This window comes from Tursiops truncatus, chromosome 21, assembly GCF_011762595.2.
Source record: "Tursiops truncatus isolate mTurTru1 chromosome 21, mTurTru1.mat.Y, whole genome shotgun sequence".
NCBI lineage: Eukaryota > Metazoa > Chordata > Mammalia > Artiodactyla > Delphinidae > Tursiops > Tursiops truncatus.
In genome coordinates, this window is record NC_047054.1 from 5,424,800 (window position 1) to 5,450,302 (window position 25,503).

At 36.3% G+C, this 25,503-nt stretch overlaps 1 long non-coding RNA gene across 2 annotated transcripts in view; it reads left to right on the forward strand.

Moving 5' to 3' along the window:
• Positions 1 to 25,503, forward strand: part of LOC141277496 (uncharacterized) — a 141,669-nt gene that overhangs the window by 44,535 nt on the left and 71,631 nt on the right. For both annotated transcript variants that reach the window (XR_012328972.1, XR_012328973.1), the window contains one exon: positions 7,315 to 7,373. This is a non-coding gene — a long non-coding RNA (uncharacterized lncRNA). The remainder of the gene's footprint in view (positions 1 to 7,314; positions 7,374 to 25,503) is intronic.

Here is a 25,503-nt window from a genome sequence, read left to right on the forward strand (position 1 = left end):
TCTCCCCTTGCAAAAGTCCCATTTAGCAGGGAAAATCTCTAAGGAAAAAACATTCAAATATGCCAACTAAATACACCGTCTTCTGTCTTTAAAATATAAACCACATGCTTTTTATGTTTTAACAGACTCTGGACTCCATCAGCAACTTTGAGTACAGTGAACTTAGAGTACCCCCAGGTTTGGAATTTCAAACAAACACTTTGTTTGGTCATATACATGTATTGACCCACACTAGGGATTCTTTACCAGGAGTGGTGATGTGTTTTCACGATTAGTCCACACTTTCTCACCTCATTCCTTTGTGGGCCAAAGCATCTGGGACATAGATAACCACTAAGCTGGGTCTGCAGCCTGGGGCCAAAGAACAAATCACCATCCAATGTCCTCTGTGGAGGCAGAAACCAAACCAACCAACTGCGTCTCATTAGCACCATGTCCTTAACAACTGGGCCAACCCACCCACGCTGAATTCATTCAGCTGTACACAGGAAATACCATATTAGAAAATCGGCTCACCAAAATCCCAAAGAGGGACTGAAAATTTGGAATATTTTTGGCAGACTGTAATTTAAAACCAGAATTTGGAATTACGGAATTAAGATAGCAAATGCTACCCTATACATGGTCAGAAGTAGTGTTTTCAAAAGATAAATTTTTTATCTTACTGCTATCTAATTTCACAAAGGTCAGAAATTAGAGACTTGGTCATTGAATGCTTGCTGTCCAAAGAGCCAAGGGCAAAAGGGTGGTTCGTCAACAGCCTGTGCTATATCCTTAGTTGTTTCAGATCCTTCTGGCAATGGTGGGTTGCCCTTCAAAGACTATGACTGAGAAAATTTCATCCTGTTCTTTCTATTAGGACCTGTGATCCCTTACTTCTATCTCCATTCCAAGGTCTAACAGACAGAAGTCTACTGGACAAGGGGATAGTTAATCTCAAAACAATGTCATCTACCCTCCCATTCAAATGTAACTCCCCTTCCACCCTGAAGTCCCCATAAATTCCCACAAGAGCCCCTGCCTTAACTAAAGTCTGTTACAGCTTTGCCTGCTCTCTGTGAAGGCTAAGAGGTTTGACTTTCAAATGCTAAAAAATAGAACATTCCAATCCTGCTTCTACTCCAAAAAGAAATAAATGTCCAGCTCCCTGGCATCTTAAAAAAAATAGATCTAAAGATCCTGCAATTGTCCTAATGGGTATTATGTGTGCATCAATTGATGGATTATACAAACTAGCACTGGTGTTTTAGAAAGAGATACCAGCCCATCCAATCACTTCAATTTACACATTAAGAAATCAAGTTTCCACAGCTAGCTACGGAACATGGGTCAGAGTCCACTCATGAGAGATGCTCACCCCATACTCTGTCCTCAGCCTTATACTATGACATTCTTTAATAGACTCAGAAGGAAGTTAACAGTAGGTTTAATCTGCTAGCAGGTAATGAACGCCTCACTGCTCTCCATTAGAAAAAGGTCTCAGGACAATCTTGAGAACGAAAAACGTAGCTGGAGGAATCAGGCTCCCTGACTTCAGACTATACTACAAAGCTACAATAATCAAGACAGTATGGTACTGGCACAAAAACAGAAAGATAGATCAATGGAACAGGATAGAAAGCCCAGAGATAAACCCACACACATATGGTCACCTTATCTTTGATAAAGGAGGCAGGAATGTGCAGTGGAGAAAGGACAGCCTCTTCAATAAGTGGTGCTGGGAAAACTGGACAGGTACATGTAAAAGTATGAGATTAGATCACTCCCTAACACCATACACAAAAATAAGCTCAAAATGGATTAAAGACCTAAATGTAAAGCCAGAAACTATCAAACTCTTAGAGGAAAACATAGGCAGAACACTCTATGACATAAATCACAGCAAGATCCTTTTTGACCCACCTCCTAGAGAAATGGAAATAAAAACTAAACAAATGGGACCTAATGAAACTTCAAAGCTTTTGTACAGCAAAGGAAACCATAAACAAGATGAAAAGACAACCCTCAGAATGGGAGAAAATATTTGCAAATGAAGCAACTGACAAAGGATTAATCTCCAAAATTTATAAGCAGCTCATGCAGCTCAATAACAAAAAAACAAACAACCCAATCCAAAAATGGGCAGAAGACCTAAACAGACATTTCTCCAAAGAAGATATACAGACTGCCAACAAACACATGAAAAAATGCTCAATATCGTTAATCATTAGAGAAATGCAAATCAAAACTACAATGAGATATCATCTCACACCGGTCAGAATGGCCATCATCAAAAAATCTAGAAACAATAAATGCTGGAGAGGGTGTGGAGAGAAGGGAACACTCTTGCACTGCTGGTGGGAACGTGAATTGGTACAGCCACTATGGAGAACAGTATGGAGGTTCCTTAAAAAACTACAAATAGAACTACCATATGACCCAGCAATCCCACTACTGGGCATATACCCTGAGAAAACCATAATTCAAAAAGAGTCATGTACCAAAATGTTCATTGCAGCTCTATTTACAATAGCCTGGAGATGGAAACAACCTAAGTGTCCATCATCGGCTGAGTGGATAAAGAAGATGTGGCACATATATACAATGGAATATTACTCAGCCATAAAAAGAAACGAAATTGAGCTATTTGTAATGAGGTGGATGGACCTAGAGTCTGTCATACAGAGTGAAGGAAGTCCGAACGAGAAAGACAAATACCGTATGCTAACACATATATATGGAATTTAAGAAAAAAAAATGTCATGAAGAACCTAGGGGTAAGACAGGAATAAAGACACAGACCTACTAGAAAATGGACTTGAGGGTATGAGGAGGGGGAAGGGTAAGCTGTGACAAAGCGAGAGAGTGGCATGGACGTATATTCACTACCAAACGTAAAATAGATAGCTAGTGCGAAGCAGCCGCATAGCAGCGGGAGATCAGCTCGGTGCTTTGTGACCACCTAGAGGGGTGGGATAGGGAGGGTGGGAGGGAGGGAGACGCAAGGTATCTAGTTGGGAGGGAGGGAGACGCAAGAGGGAAAGATATGGGAACATATGTATATGTATAACTGATTCACTTTGTTATAAAGCAGAAACTAACACACCATTGTAAAGCAATTATACTCCAATAAAGATGTAAAAAATAAAAAAATAAAAAAAAATTTAAAAAAATAAAATAAAAGTTCTCAGGAAAACGGAAAGAGAAAAGAAAGGCCAAGTGACACATGCATAGTATGAAGGTAATTTGTAGCAGAGCTTCAGCTAAAATCTGAGCCTATTAATTCTTGCTGCCTTTATAGAGTGCTGAGTTAAAGAGCCCCTACTGACAGATTTAGAGATAGACATTTGGATCTCCACTGGAAATTGTGATCAAACTTCTAAAGCCCAGAATAGACTAAAGCCCAGAATAGACAGCCAGTCAGGTAAGCAGCAGATCTTACACAATGAGGTTTTTAAAAGATGGCACATGTCTGCTTAGCGTGACACATGCTATGCCAAGTCCTTTCATTCCAGATCTTGGAATCTAGAGCCTGACGCCCTGCAGAATGATTGTTCTCATTTGATGCATGATAGATTACTCCCTACCTCACGTTCATCTACAGATGGCAATGAAAGTGCTTATTCCTGCTTTGCACCTTGAATTGTGAGTCCTCTCCAGCAATCTAATAAAATTGTAGTATGAAGAAATTGCATAATGTTATAATAAATGAGAAGTAGCACTACCTGGGGTCTCACCTCTTTCCAACCAAATATGAGAACCTTGCTTTTCAACATGAATAATATCCTAAAGCCCAAACTGCATTGAGTTGTTTCATTTTCTGGTCCTCAGTGTACTGATAAAGATTACTGACTATACTATGGTGTGATTTATCTATATTTGATGCCATGGACAAGCTTTTCTCTAGGAAATAATTGTGCATGATGGCCATATCATTCATATTGCAAGTGCTTAATTTATGATAAATATTCTATGAGCAATTCCAGATAATATTGGCTAGAAAACAAAGTAAAATATTAAAAAGGTACTTTGTACTTCCTACTTTGGCAAACAGTGAAAAACATTTTAAACTTTTAAAGTACTACAAAGATTTCACTGTAAAGAGTTTAAGATGAATGCTTAAAATTCTTTCAGTTTAGGAACCGAAATATATAATAATGAAAATTAAAATGTTATGTAAGAATATATCATGGTACAAATATAGCTGTTTAAATAGTGTACTTTTTAAAAAATTAATGTGTAGTTTATTTACAACATTGTATTCGTTTTAGGTATACAACATAGTGATTCAATATGTTGTAGATTATATGCTGTTTAAAATTATTATAAAATATTGGCTATTTTCCCTATGCTGTATAATATATTCTTGGATCTTACTTCTTTTATACATAAAATGTACATATTTTGTACCTCTTAATCCTCTCCCCCTGTCTTGCCCCTCCCCCCTTCCCTCTCCCCACTGGTAACCACTAGTTTGTTCTCTGTAGAACTTTTTTTTTTAACATCTTTATTGGAGTATAATTGCTTTACAATGGTGTGTTAGTTTCTGCTTTATAACGAAGTGAATCAGCTATACGTATACATATATCCCCATATCTCCTCCCTCTTGCCTCTCCCTCCCACCCTCCCTATCCCATCCCTCTAGGTGGTCACAAAGCACCGAGCTGATCTCCCTGTGCTATGCAGCTGCTTCCCACTAGCTAGCTATTTTACATTTGGTAATGTATATAAGTGTATATAAATAAATATATATATATATATATATATGTTGCTCATGTAACACAACCAAATGTCTTGTTATTATTTATAATCAAACTAGCCAGTGAATTTGCTTGTGATCCCATATATTTTTCTCTAGGTCATAGTATACATAGTAAGCTATCATCACTTGAAAATGTTGAATTACTTTTTTCATTATATTACTCTTTCTGTGGTTGGCTCTATCTTTGCTCGTCTACACAATTTCTCTCCTCCTGTTTTACATTCCTTTCTCAAAATATAACCCTATTTATAACAATAAACATAATTTCTTCTATTTGACAAATTTCACCATAGCCAAATCAGGCAAAAATACTTCTATATATATAAATATGCCAATAACTGATGTCTGTCTGTGATCCATTCTGGGAAAAAAAGACACAGTGTTTACAGGAAACTGTTAGGTATTATCATTTGGCATAAAAGTCGCCCAACTGAGAACATGCTTATCTGTTATCATTGTTTCTTAAGCCTATTAATTCAGTTAATGACAAGAAAATATCCTACTTATAAAACATCCAGCATATGAACATGCCTTTTCTTTTGAGTCTTGAGAAAGACGAAAGTAATCAAACTGCTTTGAATTTCAAAAAAGAAAACCATGTTCGTGAATTCAGATAGTAAAAGTAATTAGTCACAAATTTTAACTCTGCAGTAGGGCATGAAGATGAGACTTGAAATGGACTTTGTAAAACACTCCATGGACACATTGCTGAGAATTTTTCAAGCTTTGCTGGTCACGTTGCCATTTAAAATAAATCTGCCCTTAACGTTGACTCAGAGATCTTTAAAAAAAAAAAAAAGACAACTCTTCATAACCCCCAATCATCCTTACTTTTAAAACAAAATTATTTGCTATTATAATTTCTTCTTAGGCAATGTGAATAGAGATAACACTGGAAATCTTTTTCCAAAGAAATGAGATTTCCTCTTATTGTGAAGATGAAAACACTCCCTCTTAGTCACAGTGAGTGGGGGGAAAAATCAGTCATTTGATTGTTTCTTGGTTTTAGGTGTGCCTTCTAAATTGGATGGCATTCTCAGACACTTGGGATACGTGACAATGACTTCCCTAAACAGTTCCTAAGTACTAAAATAATATAGATTTCAGAATCTGTATTTGCTCCAACTTAGTGAAAAGTTGGATGATGAAGAGAAAACAACATATAAAATGGCTCCTGGTGGCTCAAAACAAAAATCAGCTAATAAAAGCAATCCCAAAGAACCAAACTGAAGTTTAGTGTTCTCAGCTAGGTGACATTGTCATTAAACTGGGATTTTGGTTTTAAAATAAGACAGAAGAAAAATACATAAAAAATGAAATAAGACAGAAGGTATCTTTGCAGTAGAAGGGAACTTGTTTCTGTAACACAAATAAGCGTTCTGATGACAATGGAGAAATATGTCAGTTTTAAAGAAGAAATGGTATAAATGTCATTTCCTGAGTATAAGACTTTAATTTTTTGAGACTTGTTTTATGGTGTTTTACTTATCCTGGAAAATGTTTCACATGCTCTTGAGGAGAATGTGTATTTTGCTGTTTTGGGGTGTAGTGTTCTACATATAGATGTATATTAAGTCTGAGCACTTCTCTGCATGCGAGATTTTAATAAAGTTTTTCTTAAAAAGAGGAAAAAAAAAAGAAGTAATACTGGCTTTCCAACACTTGGGAAAATCTCTAATCTCACTAATGATCAAAATGGAAATTCAAACAACTAGATACCGATTCCTTGCTTTAAAATTAGCGAAGATTTTTATTCCCATGTTTGACAAAATACCCAATGTGGTTAAGGGTGCAGCAAAAGTCATATACTCCCTCCCTGCCGGTGGGAGTAGTTTGGTACAACTCTCAAAAAACAATTTAGCATCCCATAGTTTTACTTCTGGTTCAAAAATATATTAGAGTGTTATTGATAAAAGCAAAAATTGGAAATAATTAAAATGTAACTATTAACAGTGATATTTATGAGGAGCTCATAGAAACATGGGGAAAAAGCAGGAGAGATTAGCTATTATTTGAATAATTATACAGAGTTTGCCCCAGGAATGTGGCAATGCTTCAACGTCGGAAATCCTCTCAGTATAGCTCACCGTATTGGAGAATAATCACATTACTATGATAGAATATTTCAAAATGTTTAAATATTCATTATGGTAAACTTGCCTTGTGACTTAAGTACCTTCAAAAAATGGATTGTCTAATCATTTCCCTCTCTTTGGGGCCCAAACTCCATGCTTAGCAGGGCAATTGAGGAGATAAATTAGGGTCAGGGTCCCACGAGGGCTTCTGTGTACCTACTCATTCTTTCTCACAAAAAGGCTCAGCAAACAGCAAAGTCATACAATAAACCTTGAGGCTGTGGTACATAAAAAACATTTGAGAAATCTCTATGGGCACTTGTAATTTTTAAAAAGCTCTTTAACAAATTAGGAAAAGTATTTGCTTGTATCGATACTTCTGAATTCATGGTGGATACTGTACATTGACTCAGTACCCATTTAAGTACTGTCTGGTAGAATTCCTGAGCTACCGAGGTCAGACAGCTAAAAACTACATTGTCTGTGCTTTTATTACAGCTAGAATTCTGCGTGGGACCTGGCTTCTGCCAAACAGACCTATTACAGGAGACCTAGAGGTAAATGGTAGACACTGGCTTGTGGTGGTGGAGGTGTGATTCTTCTGGGCAAGCTGAGGCAGGTGTCAGAGCATCTGGTCCCAAAAGACCTGGGTGCTGAGTGGCAGGCCACCACCATGGTACTGCTCCAGGACAGCACTGCCGCAGTGTGGCTGGACATTTCTCATGCAGATCTATTCCCAGTTATACAGGATCCAAGCTCAGGTATCTGACTTTCTTGCTGATAATATGTTCTACTAAACCCTTTTCTGCTTAAATTAGCTAGAAGAGAATCTATGGTCCCGCACAGCAAACCACAAATGATACAGCCATAAACCCAAAACTTCAACAGATATCATAAGTAATGGAGGAATGTTAGAAATAGCGTGTACACACTGCTAGATTTAAAATGGATAACCAACAAGGACCTACTGTATAGCACAGGGAACTCTGCTCAATATTCTGTAACAAGCTAACTGGGAAAAAAACTTGAAAAAGAATAGATACGTGTATGTGTATTGAATATAACTGAATCACTTCGTTGTACACCGGAAACTAATACAACATTGTTAATCAACTATGCTCAAATATAAAATAAAAATTTATAAAGCAAACAAACAAATGTAGTGCTGAATGGAAGAAGTAAAAAATTTTAAAGAGTAATTTAAATGTGGAGAATGTGACTTCATAAGGATAGAAAGGAAGGGAGAGAGACAGGCTTTTCAGTCACTTTGCTGGTGATGTTTCAGATCCTCTCGGCCTCACCTGCTGCGGCTTTGGCCACTTTGCTCTGCCCCTGCTGCTGCTGCAGAGGCCGGTTATGTGGGATGGGCCAGCCTCCCACCGGTACAGCCTGCCGGCACGTGCCGGCACGTCCGCTGTACACATCAGCTCCCAGCCAGGACCTGCCCCACTGACACAAAGCTGTACAAGATGTTGCAACACCGAGTGAGAGCTGCTCACCAGTTGCTTTGACCAGTAGGAAGCGTGAGCCAGTGGATCAGTTCTTGCCTCTCTTCCCCACAGGGACTGTTCTGAGAAACAGTCACTTATTCAGCTTCTTGGAAGAAAGGTTCTACAAAACCAAATAACCAGATTTCCTTGCTGCCCCACCTGTTCTTCCTCCTTGCTGCCTCAGTCTCCTTTATCCTCACTTCTGTCCCCGGGGATTGCATCTCTTAATAACTCGTTAGCACAGATGCCTTTTCCTCGGGCTCTGTTTTCTAGAGAGCCTGCCTCAGATGGGCAGACAAGCAAAGGAAACTTGTATGACTCGATGCTCATGCATACGCTGACCACAGAAACTTAACTTATGATTAACTTAACCTTTCCATCTGAGGTTCAAGAAGGAAGGAGGGGATGGTGAAAAGAGGTGGACAGAGAAAGCAGTAAGGAATGAAATAGGAAACAGTTACAAACTATCGGCAAAACAAAGGCTTGATCTTTAAAAAGACCAATAAGATAAATCTTTAGCAAGACAGATAAACAACAAAGGAAAGATTTAATTTATAATGGAATAAATAATAATATATCAAACAAATGTTTAATTATAAAGAGTTGTGTGTAACTATACATAAATAAATTTGAAAGTCCAAATAAAGTGAATGTATAATTTATAGAAACAGAGAATGCAGAGGAAAAGAGAGTTTCCTATCTCAATATATAAAGCTAGTATAACTTTGGTAACCAACCGTGTTACAGACAGTACACACAAACAAAAAATATATAACATAATTTATCTTACAGGTATGAGATGAAAATCCTAAATAGATTCTTAATTATGCAATTCCAATAATATTTCTAAGTGAAATCTGTCCATCTTTTAAAAATGTATTAATTTTTAAAATCTGAAGCATAGTTGATTCACAATGTGTTGTGTTGGTTTCAGGTGTACAGCAGATGATTGATAAAATTATGATGTGTTTTACATACATATATATTTTTTTTCAGATTCTTTTCCCTTATAGGTTATTACAAAATATTAAGTATAGTTCCTTGTGCTGTAACAGTAGGTTTTTGGTTATATATTTTATATATAGTAGTGTGTATATGTTAATCCCAAACTCTTAATTTATCCCTCTACCTCCTTTTCCCTTTGGTAACCATAAGTTTGCTTTTTATATCGTGGGTCTGTTTCTGCTTTGGATATAAATTCATTTGTATCTTTTTTTTATATTCCACATATAAGTGATATCATATGAAATTTGTCTTTGTCTGGCTTACTTCACTTAGTGTGATAATCTCTAGGTCCATCGAAATATACCCATCTCAAGTTTATTGCTGGAAAACAAATAGGATTTAGTAGTAGAAATTTTATCATCGTGATTCACCACATTGTCTAAGTGAGAACAACTATGTTACCAACTAAATAGTTGAAGTAAAAAAAAGCATATGAATTTTAATTCAACACCCACTTATGATAAAAAATTCTATGAAAATAGAAATAGACGAGAACTTTCTTTACTTGATGTAAACTACCTGCAAAACAAATTATAAGATCTCACCGTATTTAATGGAAACATTTAAATTACTCATAGAATTTCTCAACAGATGAACTTTTAGGTTTAATAGTGTAAGAAAGAATCTGACTCCATGGTTTCAATGTTTGACTGCTGACAGCTTTAAGCCGAACCCCTCCCTCTTCCATCCGTGCCCCATCTGTGCACGCTGGTAAGAAAGCCCTGGTGCTCTCTGCTTTGGTGCCGACAGGAGACTCAACCAAATAAGCCCCTGCCCCTGCACAGACCCGCACAAGCCAGTCTCCCTTCCTGGGTGAAGGTACCTCTGCATCTCAGAGTGGCCACAATAATAAATGGGGTTGACAAGTTCAAGATCATTATGCCAAAATCAAAAATGCAGTAGGTCCTTGTTGATTATCTATTTTATGTATAGTCATGTGTATAGTAGTGTGCTACTGTGTAGCACAGTGAACTCTACTCAGTACCCTGTAATAGCCTATATGGGAAAAGAATCTGAAAAAGAATAGACACCTGGACATGTATAACTAAGTCACTTTGCTGTACACCTGAAACTAACACAATATTGTAAATCAGCTAGACTCTAATATAAAATAAAAATTTTAAAAAGCAAAACCAAAAATGTTCCTTTGCCTCAGCAACTGCAAATAATGAAACAGAGAATATGATATTCACAAGAACAAAACATGGATAAATTAGCTATGAATTAAGTTTAAAAGAATGCATATAATTTTTGAACAAAATATTAACATTCTTTTTAAAAATATGAAAGATCATGGAAAATGGAGACGTGTTTGGTACCATCTTATTACCTTACTTCAGTGGGGTTCTCTCCTACAGAACACTCTCTGAATGATACACGATGAAGTTGTATAATATGTACATCCTGATTGTATTCATAAACGGGACTACACACGTCCATTCTCTAGATCTGAAAATATAGTACAATTCAAACAGAAACCCGTGAAGGATATTGCGGAGGAATATAATTAAATGATCTTAAGTTTAATGTGGGAAAAGAAGAAGACAAATTACTGTCTGTATAAAAAGAGTACATTGTCATTATCGTTAAAACCACATGAGTTCTTCCACTTTCGGTCAAGATGGAGTAACAGTGACCAGATTAAAGTTCCTACCTAACACAACTGAAAAAAGGCAAAGTACCTGAAATAATGGTTTTCAAGACATTGGATATCAGGCAACAAACAAAAATGATTCCTGGGAATAGGGAACAAATTAAGTGAACACTGTGATTTCCCAGGTTTATCACCACGAGAGAGCCTCCCGGACATGGTGCAGTCACTTGCCAAGACCAAAATCTCACCTGGCCTAAGATTTAAAACCATCCACCTGCGCGGGGGTGATAATGAACCAACCCACGCCTGCACATGGAAGTGGCACTGCCCAAAATGCTCCAAAGTGAAAACCCGGGTCTTGCACAAGCGCCGGCCAAGGCCATTGGCTGCTTTGCTCCCTGGTTTCCTCCCATCTACGTCTCAACATTTCCTGCCCAAAATGCAGGAAACCCCATCAGCTTCCTGAATTGAACATACTCCCCCCAAAGCCTGCGAGCTCACCCAGTGTCTATCGTTGTGGACCTCACTGCTTAGAGAAGCGGAGCAGAGCCTGGAAAGAAAGGTTGCAGAGTTATTCTAATGACTTAAAGTGGGAAAGTATTTCATAAAAAAAAACCCCAGGCTGTTGCCTGAGGGAAAGGAGGAGATTTAAGGAGAGAAACAAACACACACACACTGAACAGACTGCATTTTGATGATATATATTTTTTAAGACAACAGTAGAGCTGTTAAGGTACATTTTGAGAAATGCAGACTTACGTTAAGCTTCCTTGGAGAAGGTGTTAATTAAAATATTTAAACACTTTTCACTTTATGGATCAAATGATCCAAAGCACAAAAGAATGGGCGCATCTACCTTCTGTTGATTGAAAAAAGGGAATCTGAGTTAAATTAACCAGACTTCAGTTGGCTTTCTATGGGCTTCAATAGCTGCAAAGAGTGGGAAAATAATCTAGATGAAGAAGAATGATCTGGAATCCACCTTTTCTCTGAGATGACGAACCAGCAAAGCTAGTTATCAGGTGTCCACCAACCAGAGCAGATGCAGCAGATAGTTTCACAAGTCACGAAGAGTGACAAATACCTGCAAAGGAAGAAGGGGTACTGGCATCTTTAGGGTTTGGGGGAAGAAAGATAACTGCACTGTAATATTTCATGATTGAGGGAATTCCTGCGTTAAGAGCTCTAAAGATAGGTACTGCTTCTGTTGCTTTACTAATTTCGAGCTATTTGTTTCTTAAAGGGCTCTGCTCTAGGCTTAAGTGTAGCTTTATATAAGCAGCCTTACGTCATCTGAAGCAGTAGCTATAGACATGAACATTTTTCATTTTTCCATGAAGCCCTTGTAGAAGAGGCAATGGATTCAGTCACTGTAATCAATAAAAATACTTTACCTAAACATTTTTCATAGAACAGATGCTGACATATTATGAAGCTCTCAGCATAGAATAAACAGATAAAGGCTCCTTTCCACTTTTTCAGTGGGAAGGAGAATTAATTTTAGATTTTAGAACCTAAAATCAAATAGCTGGAACAAAATGTTTAACTGATGGAAACCTTAAACTCTTAACTGCTGTACCTCTATGATGTCTTGAGATTGTTCCACTAAAGTTTTTTTTTTTTTTCTTTTCATTTCTTATCGCAGTACTTTAGTCACCACTTGTACATGAGCTAAAACTAGTGAATGCTCTGAACTGGACAGCTTTGACGCCTCTAAGTTGAGTATCAAACAATACAAACATGTTTCAGGTTCTTATACTTCTTAGCTTGGAAGGTAGATTGAAAGGAGATAAATAAACATTCTAGAAAGGGAGGAACTGGCAGGATAGGAAATGAGATTAGACAAGACATAGGACTGAAACAATTGACTATTAATAAGAAAAAAAAATCAAATCCCTACATCACAACATACACAAAATAAATTCCAGGGAGATTAAAGAAAATGGCCAAAGGATATAAACAGGGAAGTAGTAGAAAAGGAAACTCAAATGGCCAATAAACATACAAAAAGATGCTCAAGCTCACTAGTCTTTGGAGAAATTCAAAGTAAGACCCCATTAATACCTTATCTTTCACTCATCAAACTGGTAAAAATTTAAATGCAGCAAATAGCAAATCCCAGCAAAGCAAGGGAAAAAGTAATCACAGGCAGTTGGTGATGGGTGAATTGGTACAACTATTCTGGGAGGTCAATTTGGTTATTCTTAATTGCAATTTTTAAATTTGCATCCATTAAAGTTGAAGATACACACGCCCTAGAATGGAGAAATCATGCTTCTGGTATAAACTCTAAAGAAACTTAGCATATGTGCCCAAGGAAACATGTATAAAGATGCCCAGTGAAGCATAATTTTCATGGGAAAAATTGGGAAAAAATGCTCATCAATGGGAGAATGGATAAACACACATATATTTATATAATGTTACTCTATATAGCTACAAAAATTAATAAACGGATCTTTACAAACCAACATGATTAAATCTCTGTAAAGTACTGATTTAAAAAAAAGATGCAGAATGAAATATAAAGTGTAATACCTTTGATTTAAATGTTTTCAATCTACAAACAATAATTCCTGTTTATGGATATAGATCATTACTAAAATATAAATATGAAGCATATTAATTTTTGAATAGTTATCTCTGGTGAAGGGGAGCTGAAAACGTAATTGGAGAACATACAAAGAAGGTTTCATCTAGTCAGTGAAGCAGTATTTTTGAAAAGATAGACTTAAAACAAATAAGATAAGGGATTAATAATTAAGTATGGATGGTAAATATATGTATGTTTATTATATAATCTAATTTTCTGTGTATTTAAAATGTTTTCATACTAAAAAATATCCCGATGAATTTCTAATAAGCCTATTGTACTTTAATCTTAACGGAAAAAAGCAGGATGTTGAGTGTGGCCCATGATCTCAACAACCTAAACCAGCAATGGTAAACTGACAGCCCTCAGTCTGACAAGGGCCTCGGCCCTGTTTTGCTTGGCTGTGCCTTAATATTGACCCACACAGTGTTTAAAAAAATCTGTGAAGGATATGTCAACATTTAGAAGTTAGGAGATACCACGTAAAAATCCTGACTTCTGCCTTTTTTTGCAGAATCAGGAGGTCAGGCAATGTGAACCATAGTCCAATGGGGCAAGATGGGTGGAGCTGGGGGGCTGCCGGCTCTTTTGGTCCAGAGCAGTCCAGTAACTGCCCGCAGCACTGCCCCCTCCAAAACTGGATCCGAGTCCCACTGGCCACCTACCACCACACTTGCCCTGTTCTCTTATTCCAGGAGAAAAGCCAAATATTTCACCTGGCCCTCTTTGTTTGTTTTCATTACCTTTCTCCTTCTCGTAGGCATCTAAATTTGTAACCCCTATTTAAAAAAAAAAAAAAAATCATTGAACAGGATTGGAGAGAAGTAAAACAAATATTTTTCACTGTTGTCTTTGAGTTACTGGAGAGCCAGTTTTTAAAGCTTAAAAAGGACTGTATAAAACTGTGAAAACAGCCAAACCCAAAGATCCTTCCATATTCCTACTTCAGGTCCCAGCATGACACAAAACTACCCTTCTGGGATTATTTTCTGCTCCAGATTTTCTCCACTTTCCTGTCACAGGAAAACTCCTAACATAGTTCCCAAGCACACTGAGCCTTTTAAGATCCAGAGTTATTTTTTCCCCGCAGGCCATTCCTTTAAAAACAAAAAAATCCTTTCTATTCCCATGTCATCTTTCAAAGCTCTTACCCATAAATTCAAATATAAGTCCTCTGTGATGCTTTTCCTGATTTCCTCTGATAACAGAATTTTTCACCCACCTTTGCTCACATGACCAGGAATTCTATCTCTGGTAGCAAAAATCATTGGGTACATACATCTATTTGTCACTATACAGTGGGAGGACAAATCTTATCCATCTACCCATTGCTTCCTTCCTAGTGTAGAAAGGGCTTGTCTAGAAAATAGGAGATGCTCAAAAATATCAAATAAAACACAGTGTATTAATTATCATTATACAATACGCTATAATTAGAAGATACAGGCCACTAAATTTAATCTATACTTTCCTTCCTGTGATATATCATGAAAGTTGCTGTCTTGATTCCACTATAACATGCATGTGTTTTTTTCTCATATAAACGCAAGAAATGTAAAATATAACATCATAGTGAAGCAAACATATAAAAATTCCTATTTGGGGGGTTTCCAGATAAGTGAAATCTACTTCATTATAATGCATTTTCAATACAGTAAGGATTATTTGTTCTCATTTCTCAAAATTCTTGAGTTTATAAATTTATAAATGTAAGTTGGATGTATTATTGAGTGAGAATTAGATGGCTTCTTTTTTTTTAACATCTTTATTGGAGTATAATTGCTTTACAATGGTGTGTTAGTTTCTGCTTTATAACAAAGTGAATCAGCTATACATATACATATGTTCCCATATCTCTTCCCTCTTGTGTCTCCCTCCCTCCCACCCTCCCTATCCCACCCCTCCAGGCGGTCACAAAGCACTGAGCTGATCTCCCTGTGCTATGCGGCTGCTTCCCACTAGCTATCTACCTTACGTTTGGTAGTGTATGTATGTCCATGCCTCTCTCTCGCTTTGTCACAGCTTACCCTTCCGCCTCCCCATATCCTCAAGTCCATTCTCTAGTAGGTCTGTGTCTTTATTCCTGTCTTACCCCTAGGTTCTTCATGACATTTTCTTTCCTTAAATTCCATATATATGTGTTAGCATACGGTATTTGTCTTTCTCTTTCTGACTTCCTTCACTCTGTATGACAGACTCTAGGTCCATCCACCTCATTACAAATAGCTCAATTTCATTTCTTTTTATGGCTGAGTAATATTCCATTGTATATATGTGCCACATCTTCTTTATCCATTCATCCGATGATGGACACTTAGGTTGTTTCCATCTCCAGGCTATTGTAAATAGAGCTGCAATGAACATTTTGGTACATGACTCTTTTTGAATTATGGTTTTCTCAGGGTATATGCCCAGTAGTGGGATTGCTGGGTCATATGGTAGTTCTATTGTAGTTTTTTAAGGAACGTCCATACTGTTCTCCATAGTGGCTGTACCAATTCACATTCCCACCAGCAGTGCAAGAGTGTTCCCTTTTCTCCACACCCTCTCCAGCATTCATTGTTTGTAGATTTCTTGATGATGGCCATTCTGACCGGTGTGAGATGATATCTCATTGTAGTTTTGATTTGCATTTCTCTAATGATTAATGATGTTGAGCATTCTTTCATGTGTTTGTTGGCAGTCTGTATATCTTCTTTGGAGAAATGTCTATTTAGGTCTTCTGCCCATTTTTGGATTGGGTTGTTTGTTTTTTTGTTATTGAGCTGCATGAGCTGCTTATAAATTTTGAAGATTAATCCTTTGTCAGTTGCTTCATTTGCAAATATTTTCTCCCATTCTGAGGGTTGTCTTTTCGTCTTGTTTATGGTTTCCTTTGCTGTGCAAAAGCTCTTATGTTTCATTAGGTCCCATTTATTTATTTTTGTTTTTATTTCCATTTCTCTAGGAGGTGGGTCAAAAAGGATCTTGCTGTGATTTATGTCATAGAGTGTTCTGCCTATGTTTTCCTCTAAGAGTTTGATAGTTTCTGGCCTTACATTTAGGTCTTTAATCCATTTTGAGCTTATTTTTGTGTATGGTGTTAGGGAGTGATCTAATCTCATACTTTTACATGTACCTGTCCAGTTTTCCCAGCACCACTTATTGAAGAGGCTGTCCTTTCTCCACTGTATATTCTTGCCTCCTTTATCAAAGATAAGGTGACCATGTGTGCGTGGGTTTATCTCTGGGCTTTCTATCCTGTTCCATTGATCTATCTTTCTGTTTTTGTGCCAGTACCATACTGTCTTGATTACTGTAGCTTTGTAGTATAGTCTGAAGTCAGGGAGCCTGATTCCTCCAACTCCATTTTTCTTTCTCAAGATTGCTTTGGCTATTCAGGGTCTTTTGTGTTTCCATACAAATTGTGAAATTTTTTGTTCTAGTTCTGTGAAAAATGCCGGTGGTAGTTTGATAGGGATTGCACTGAAATTGTAGATTGCTTTGGGTAGTAGAGTCATTTTCACAATGTTGATTCTTCCAATCCAAGAACATGATATATCTCTCCATCTATTTGTATCATCTTTAATTTCTTTCATCAGTGTCTTATAATTTTCTGCATACAGGTCTTTTGTCTCCTTAGGTAGGTTTATTCCTAGATATTTTATTCTTTTTGTTGCAGTGGTAAATGGGAGTGTTTTCTTAATTTCACTTTCAGATTTTTCATCATTAATGTATAGGAATGCCAGAGATTTCTTTGCATTAATTTTGTATCCTGCTACTTTAACAAATTCATTGATTAGCTCTAGTAGTTTTCTGGTAGCATCTTTAGGATTCTGTATGTATAGTATCATGTCATCTGCAAACAGTGACAGCTTTACTTCTTCTTTTCTGATTTGGATTCCTTTTATTTCCTTTTCTTCTCTGATTGCTGTGGCTAAAACTTCCAAAACTATGTTGAATAAGAGTGGTGAGAGTGGGCAACCTTCTCTTTTTCCTGATCTTAGTGGAAATGCTTTCAGTTTTTCACCATTGAGGACGATGTTGGCTGTGGGTTTGTCATATATGGCCTTTATTATGTTGAGGAAAGTTCCCTCTATGCCTACTTTCTGCAGGGTTTTTATCATAAATGGGTGCTGAATTTTGTCGAAAGCTTTCTCTGCATGTATTGAGATGATCATATGGTTTTTCTCCTTCAATTTGTTAATATGGTGTATCACATTGATTGATTTGCATATATTGAAGAATCCTTGCATTCCTGGGATAAACCCCACTTGATCATGGTGTATGATCCTTTTAATGTGCTGTTGGATTCTGTTTGCTAGTATTTTGTAGAGAATTTTTGCATCTATGTTCATCAGTGATATTGGCCTGTAGTTTAGATGACTTCTTACCCACCATATTCAGTGAGTTTTAAGAAAACTCCCCCAGCAAAACATACAGCAATACATATTCCCATAACTATAGTTTTTACCAAATCACTTTTGGATTCAACCTAAAGGATTGATTTCTGTGCATATTCCTGCCATGAGGCCATTTCTCCTAACCAGCCTTCATGAAAATTAAAGTGCTGTTTTAGTCACTCCCTAAGCTCAAGTAACCCTTCATGAGTTATCTCTCCATCCGATATCAGCGCCTGATTCTCTGCTGACTTCTCTCTGATAGCTGGGTTGTTTAAATTTTCTCAAGACACGTTTTACAGAAAATTTATCTGTTTAACAGACAGAAAAATAAGGGATAGAAGAACGGAAAAAAGCTAGTAGGAACTACAATTTTGTATTTGGTCTCACAGGAATAAGCATATTTTTCCTTCCTGTCTGTCACAGGCATATAATCTACCTTTACACTTAAATTGTTTAAAACATTTAGAACTTAGTACGTTTAGTAAACCTTCACAACTGCCACTTTAAATTTGACAATAATATAAAAATAAGGAAAAGTAAATAGATAACAGCTGCATTTAATTCCCACCAATTGCCTACCTGCATGAAGACATTGTAGTCACATTTTGCAGCTCTTGGGAATTCATTGTAAGTTAGCCTTAGTAGAACATGACAGCTACCTTGTTAACGAACATTGTTTCCTGAAAGTGGATTCCATAAGTTATAAATATAACAGGCAAGAAGAATGCCATATGTAACCTCAAAAGTCAAAGATTACTGATGTGTGAGCCAGAAGTAATAAAAATAGCCTGTATGTTGCATGAACCAGGGTATGGTTGCTGGCAATCATCTCAGGGTAAATTTCTCTACCGTGATCAGAGTCACAGCATAAAGTAACTGAAAACCTGAAGCATTTGTTAATAAAGAAGAAAAACACACATTTCACCAAATGTGGCAACAGCACTGACGAATGATTTACACTCAAGCATCATATTGTCTGAAATACTATGCTTTGTACCCTTGACAGTGAGGGGAATAAAGCAGTAATCAGGAGATCATACTTGCAAGGTATTGACTTTGAAAGAAAATGTCTGGTACACAGATTATGCTGATTAAGAATTTAAAAACTATACATTAAAAGCATAGTAATTCTTAAAATTCTTAAAAATGGTGTCATTAAGTAACACTTCTTTTTATCTCATCTATCTAAAAGTTACATATATGAAATACCTAGCTGGTATGCTCTGTATATTGGCAGAGTTCTCTGGTCTCTAGTTTAATATACTTGGGCAGAGTCACCTAGTTAACAAACATGTTCACAAGGGACCTGAAGCACAAAAATTATCTAAAAGCCAAGAGAATAATGTTCCTAGAGTATTCAGAAGAGGGTAATGACTTACAGTAAAGATCTGGGACCAGGTTCCCTGGTTTCACGTTCTGGCTCTGCTACTTCTTAGCTGTGCTGTCTTAAGAGAGTTGTGTGTTTTGGCTTTCTCATTTGAAAAATAGTACTAATCTCATAAGGCTATTGAGAAAGAATGCTACAACAACAAAATTAACAAATGTTTAATTGAATGTCTATAAAAATAATATACTCAAATTGTTTATTTTAAAATCTAAATGTTATTAGATTAAAAAAATTTGGAAAAGAAACAATTTGAGGCTTGGATTCTTCCCATTTATAAGTCCTAAGTATATGATAATTTCTATTAAGCAACCATAAATTTTCTCAAAAATATTAACTGGTTATATATTAAATACAGTCTTACCACCAAATAATTTTATAAACAAATTTAAAAACTATTCCCAAAGCAAAATATCATTTTTAATGTGAGATGTGGGAGTATTTTCACATAGCTGATATGATGAGGACTATAGATTCTAAAATTAAGCATGCCTAGAGTTTATAAATATCTTAAATGGCTCAGGAATTGATTTGTTAGAAAACAATAGGGGAATCTAGGTGAGAATGACGATCTTTTGGCTGAAGATGAAGATAGCATACATAATTCTCCATCCATTCACTTAACTGTTCATTTCCAGTATACATGCATAGCAGTGTCTGAATTGTTAACCCCACCCACCAAGGGAACCAACTTTACCAGCTAAAGTGCTTGTGTGAGTTGCTTTTCTGCCTGTAGTCTTACAGACTCTATTCATTTCCAAAGTAACTTAGGTCAGCACCTTTTCCCCACCCCTTCAGTAAGGCTGTTTCATGCTTATAGTCATACGGAGTATAGATTATTTTGTCACATTCTGCATTTCCTCCTGAGATTTTCCAGCTTCCAAAATGATTATGTAAAATTTGCATACATCAAGTTTCATTCTCTGGTAAAGTTCTCTAAATTTTGCCAAATGTGTAGTGTCATGTACTCACAATTAAAGTATATACAGTATATATTGACATTATACACTAATATGTATAAAATGGATAACTAATAAGAGCCTGCTGTATAAAAAAATCAAATAATATTGAAAAATTCAAAAAAATAAAATATTACAGAGCTGTTACCATCCTAAAAACAAAACCCTGTGCTTCACCTATTCAAGCTCACTCACTTCTCCATGAACCTCTGGCAACCACTGATCTTTTTATTTTCTCCATAATAAAAAATTTTTTCTTTTACAGAATGTCATGTAATTAGAATCATACAGTAGGTAAGGTAGACTGGCTTCTTTCAGATAGTAATATGCATTTAAGTTATCCAAGTTTTTTCACGACTTAATAGCTCATTTATTTTTATTGCTGAATAATATTCCATTGTATGGGTGTACCACAATTTGTTTATCCTTTCTCCTTTTAAGAAATATCTCAAAAAAAAAATCTCAGTTTCTAGATTTTGCCAATTATGAATTAAGCTGCTGTAAGCATTTGCATGCAGATTTCTATGAGGATGTAGGTTTTCAAATCAGTTGGACCGATAACAGGAGCATGATTGTTGGACCTTGTAAGACTATGTTTACCTTTGTATGAAACTACCAAACTGTCTTCCGGACTGTGTACTCCTTTGCCTTCCTACCAGCAATGAATAGCTTGCTGCTGCTCTGCAATCTCATTGGCAATTGGTATTGCCAGTCTTTTTGGATTTTAGCCATACTAAACAGATGTGTAGTAGCATCTCATTGTTATTTTAATTTGCAATTCTCTAATGTGAATTGATTTTTAGCATCTTTTCATGTGCTTAATTTTCTTTCATCTATTTTCTTTGGTAAGATGTCTTTTCAGATCATTTGCCCATTTTTTGATTGGGTTGTTTGTTTTTCTATTGTCCAGTTTTAAGAGTTCTTTGTAAATTTTGTATACAAGTTATCAGATATATGTATTGCAAATATTTTCCCCCAGTCTCTGGCTTGTCTTCTCATTCTCTTAACGGCTTCTTTCACAGAGAAGAATGTTTTTCTATTTTAGGGAAGCCCAGTATATTCATTTTTTCTTTTAAGGATCATGCTTCGGGTGTTGTATCTAGAAACCATCACCAGATGCTAGGTCATGTAGAATTTCTCCTCTGTCTTCTTGCATAAGTTTTATTATCTTGTATTTTTTATTTAGGTCTATGATATACTTTCAGTTAACTTTTGTGAAACATGTGTGATCTCTATCTAGGTTCATTTTCTTTTTGAACAAGCAATTTTTTTGTTATAAGTTCTGTCCTTTGTTGAATTGCCTTTTCTCCTTTGCCAAAGATCAGTTGACTGTATTTCATTGATCAACTGTCTATTTTACCAACACTACACTGTCTTGATTGCTGTTGCTTTTACACTGTCTTTTTTTAAATTAATTTTTATTGGCGTATAGTTGATTAACAATGTTGTGTTAGTTTCTGCTGTACAGCAAAGTGAATCAGTTATACATGTATCCACTCTTTCTACGATTCTATTCCCATATAGGTCATTACAGAGTATTGAGTAGAGCTCCCTGTGCTATACTGTAGGTTCTTATTAGTTATCTATTTTACAGTAAGTCTTAAAATTGGGTAATGTGAGTCCTCCAACTTTGCTGTTTTCTTTAGTATTGTGTTGGCCAGTGTAGATCTTCTCACTTTCCGTATAAACATTAGAATAAGTTTGACAACACTTGCAAAATAACTTGCTGAGGTTGTGATTGAAGCATTGTATTGCTTCATCCATTTCATAAGTATTAACATCTTAACAATTTGATTTTCCCAGTCCATAAACTTAGGATACCTTTCTATTTGTTTAGATGTTCTTTGATTTCTTTCATCAGAGTTTTGTAGTTTTCCCCTTGTCAATGTTCTACATATTTTGCTAGATTTATATATAAGTATTTCATTTTGGGGGGGTACTATTGTAAAGTGTATTATTTTTTCATTTCACGTTCCAGTTGTTCACTGCTGGTATATAGGAAAGGAACTGACTTCTCTATATCAACCTTATATCTTGTGGCTTTACTGTACTTATTTATTGGTTTGAGGAGATTTTTTATTTGTCAGTTCTTTGGGATTTTCTACGTAGACAGTAACGCCATCTGCAAACAAAAACAATTTATTCCTTCTTTTCAAAACTGCATATATTTTATTTCCCTTACTTGTATTATTGCAGTAGCCAGGATCTTCAATATGATGTTGAATAGAAGTAGTGAGAAAGGACATAGTTGCCTTATTCCTAGTATTAGGGGAAAGAATCCAGTTTTTCACCATTAAGTAGCTGTAGATTTTTTTGTTGATGTTCTTTATCAAGTTGTTCAAGTTTCCCTATTTTCTTAGTTTGCTGAAAAAATTTATAATGAACGGGTGTTGGATTATTTTCAAATGCTTTTTCTGCTTCAAATATGATCATATGCATTTTCTTCTTTAGCCTGTTGGTGTGGTAAATCACATGATTGGTTGTTGAATGTTGAGCCAGCCTTGCATACCTGGAATAAATCTCACTTCTTTGTGGTGTATTATTATTTTTATGCCTTGTTGATTGATTTGCTAATATCTTGTTTACATTTTTGGGCATAAGAGATATTTGTCTTTAGTTTTACTTTCTTATAATGTCTTTATCTTACTTTGATATTTGGGAAATACTAGCCTCACAGCTATTTAGGACAATTCTATTCTTACTGATGATTTCGCCTGCTTGATCTATCAATTACAGAAAGAGGGTTATTGACGGCTCAAGCTATAGTAGTGAATTTACTCATTCTTCTTTCCATTGTATCAGGTTGTGTTCAATCTACTGATGAGCCTATCAAAGATATTCTTCAATTCTCTTACAGTGTTTTTATTTCTAACATTTCCTTTTGATTCTTTCTTAGTTTCTAATCTTCTTACATTACCAAGCTGTTTTTGCATATTGCATGCCTTTTCCATTACAGCCGCTAACTTATCAACTGTAGTTATATAAAATTTCTTGCCTGGTAATTGGAATACCAGTGTTCTATCTGCATCTGGATCCAATGATTTATTATTTTGCTTCAGTCTATGTTTTTTTTTTATTGCCTTTTATTCTGTCTTATAAATTTTTGTTGAAAACCAGACATTGTATATTGGTTAGTAGTAACTGAGGTAAATAGGCCTTTAGTGTGAGGATTTACATTAACCTGGCTTAGGACTGGGCTTTAGCTGATGATCACCGTGCTTGTAGGTACCCAAGTCTACAGCTAATGTCCTTGTTTTGTTTCCTCTCTTACCTTTGAGCTCCCTTAAGTCGTCCTCCTTGGAGAAAGTCTGTGTCTTCTAACCCTTTCAGCTGTAATTCACTGTTACTTATTATACCGGACCCCAATTAGCATGTCAGTTGTCTGGGAGGAGCATTCTATAATCTTATGAAAATAACTCAGTCTTTTAGTCTGCTGGTATCTCTGCGCTGTGACCTTGGCAGATGTTTTTCCCACCTTCCATAAGACAAGGCAACTTGGGAACAGAGTAGGAGGAATGTCCTTTCTGGCTGTGACATGGTTCAGGTAAAGTCTTTTCCCTGTAGAGTAGACAGTTGTTATGGAGAACATTCTGGGGGTATTTAACATAGGTTACTTTACCCCTCCCCCTGCCAAAACCAGGAAGGGAATGTTTTTGGTTCTTCACCATGAGAACCAGATGAAATTTCTGAAATACACCTAGGAAAGTTCGGAGACCCCTTAAGACTGGAGTTTGTCAGACTCAAGCTAGTGTACTCTTAGCCTCCAGCCGTTCCTCAGAAACACCACTTCGTGTTCTTTCATTTTTGTGGCTCTAGCTGTTTCTGCTTCAGGAAAGTAGATGTTAGCTTGACTCTAGATTCACTTATCTCTCTGGTTTTCAGCATGGTAATCAGTGCCACAACCTCAGTTCTCTAATAGGTCCAAGAAAAGTCATTGATTTTCAGTTTGTTCCATGCATTCTTGTTGTAAGTGTGGAAGCTACAACTTCCAGGCTCTCCTAATGTTGCGACTGAAACTGGAGGTCTGAACTGAATGTTCAAGAGGAAATTTTAAATACTAATTTGACCAACATCTGCTTAATCTGTGCTCTATGAATCACCTAAAAATGCATGCAAGTTTGTATAGCATACATGCTGTGTACTTTTCAAGGGGTCTAAAGCTTTTATTAAATTCTTAAAGAGTTGAATGATATGAAAAACTAAGAACAACACGATAGAGAATAATTCCTTTCATTTCGGTATGTAAAAATACAACTCAGGTCCCCAAGCTAAGGAGTAACAAGAAAAGATAAAATACATTACTTTTTGCTTTCATTTTAATATCTTTTAACAATGAACTTAAATTCCAAATTAAAAGGCAGTATGTGCCATATACATTCAGTTTGTGAGAAGTTACCCCGCTTCAATAGTCCACCAAACAATTTTGACAAAAGATTTGTAATTTCTCTTTACATAAATTCATTCTAAAGCCAGGCAAAATAATATGGTTTTCTAAGACGTAATTGAAGAGCAGACTTACCGAGATGCAGGACTAATATAAGGTTCTAACAAGGCAAAGAAGACGCTCAGTGGTTTTTGGGGGGTTTTTTGTTTGTTTTTTTACTTTTCTAAAAAACAAAGACTTAGCCTCATCTATTCATAGAAGAGAGTAAGCTAACAATTACAAATCTGATGTTGGAGACATCTCTCATGCTGTATGTTACACGAATACTATTAGTAATAAAACAGCAAGATAAAAGGTTACTTTTTAATTTTGTACCACTGTGTAAATCATTGTACTTATTTTCAGGTCTGATTAGATGGCATTGCTGAGAGAATGTAAAAAAAAGAGCTTACATGCGAGCATTAGATTAATATAACTTTTATTAAAAGAACGTTACGGTGGCAATATCAAATCCCCAACTGTTCTCTGTCATCTCTGGGAGATAAAAAGGAAAAGAAGCCCCACCGTTTGCGGGGAGAAGACCCTGTGGCTAGTCCATCACTGTTTTGCTTTTGTTCCGTATTTCACATTACCACTCCACTTCCTAACAGTAGCCTTTGAAAGATGAAAGTGGACTCTCACTGAGAATTTCACACAAATGGATTAATTTGTGTCGCCATTTTTGGCATGTCACCATGGATACGGCCATCTGACGGCCTCAGTGCAGCTGTGAGCTGATTGACGGTCCATTCACAGTTCAAGGCTTTACAAAACCAGTAACAAGAAAGAACGCTCATTAGTGGACAAGGACCCTACTTATGCATGTGGGTGACTAAATGTTATGTCTCAGTAAATCT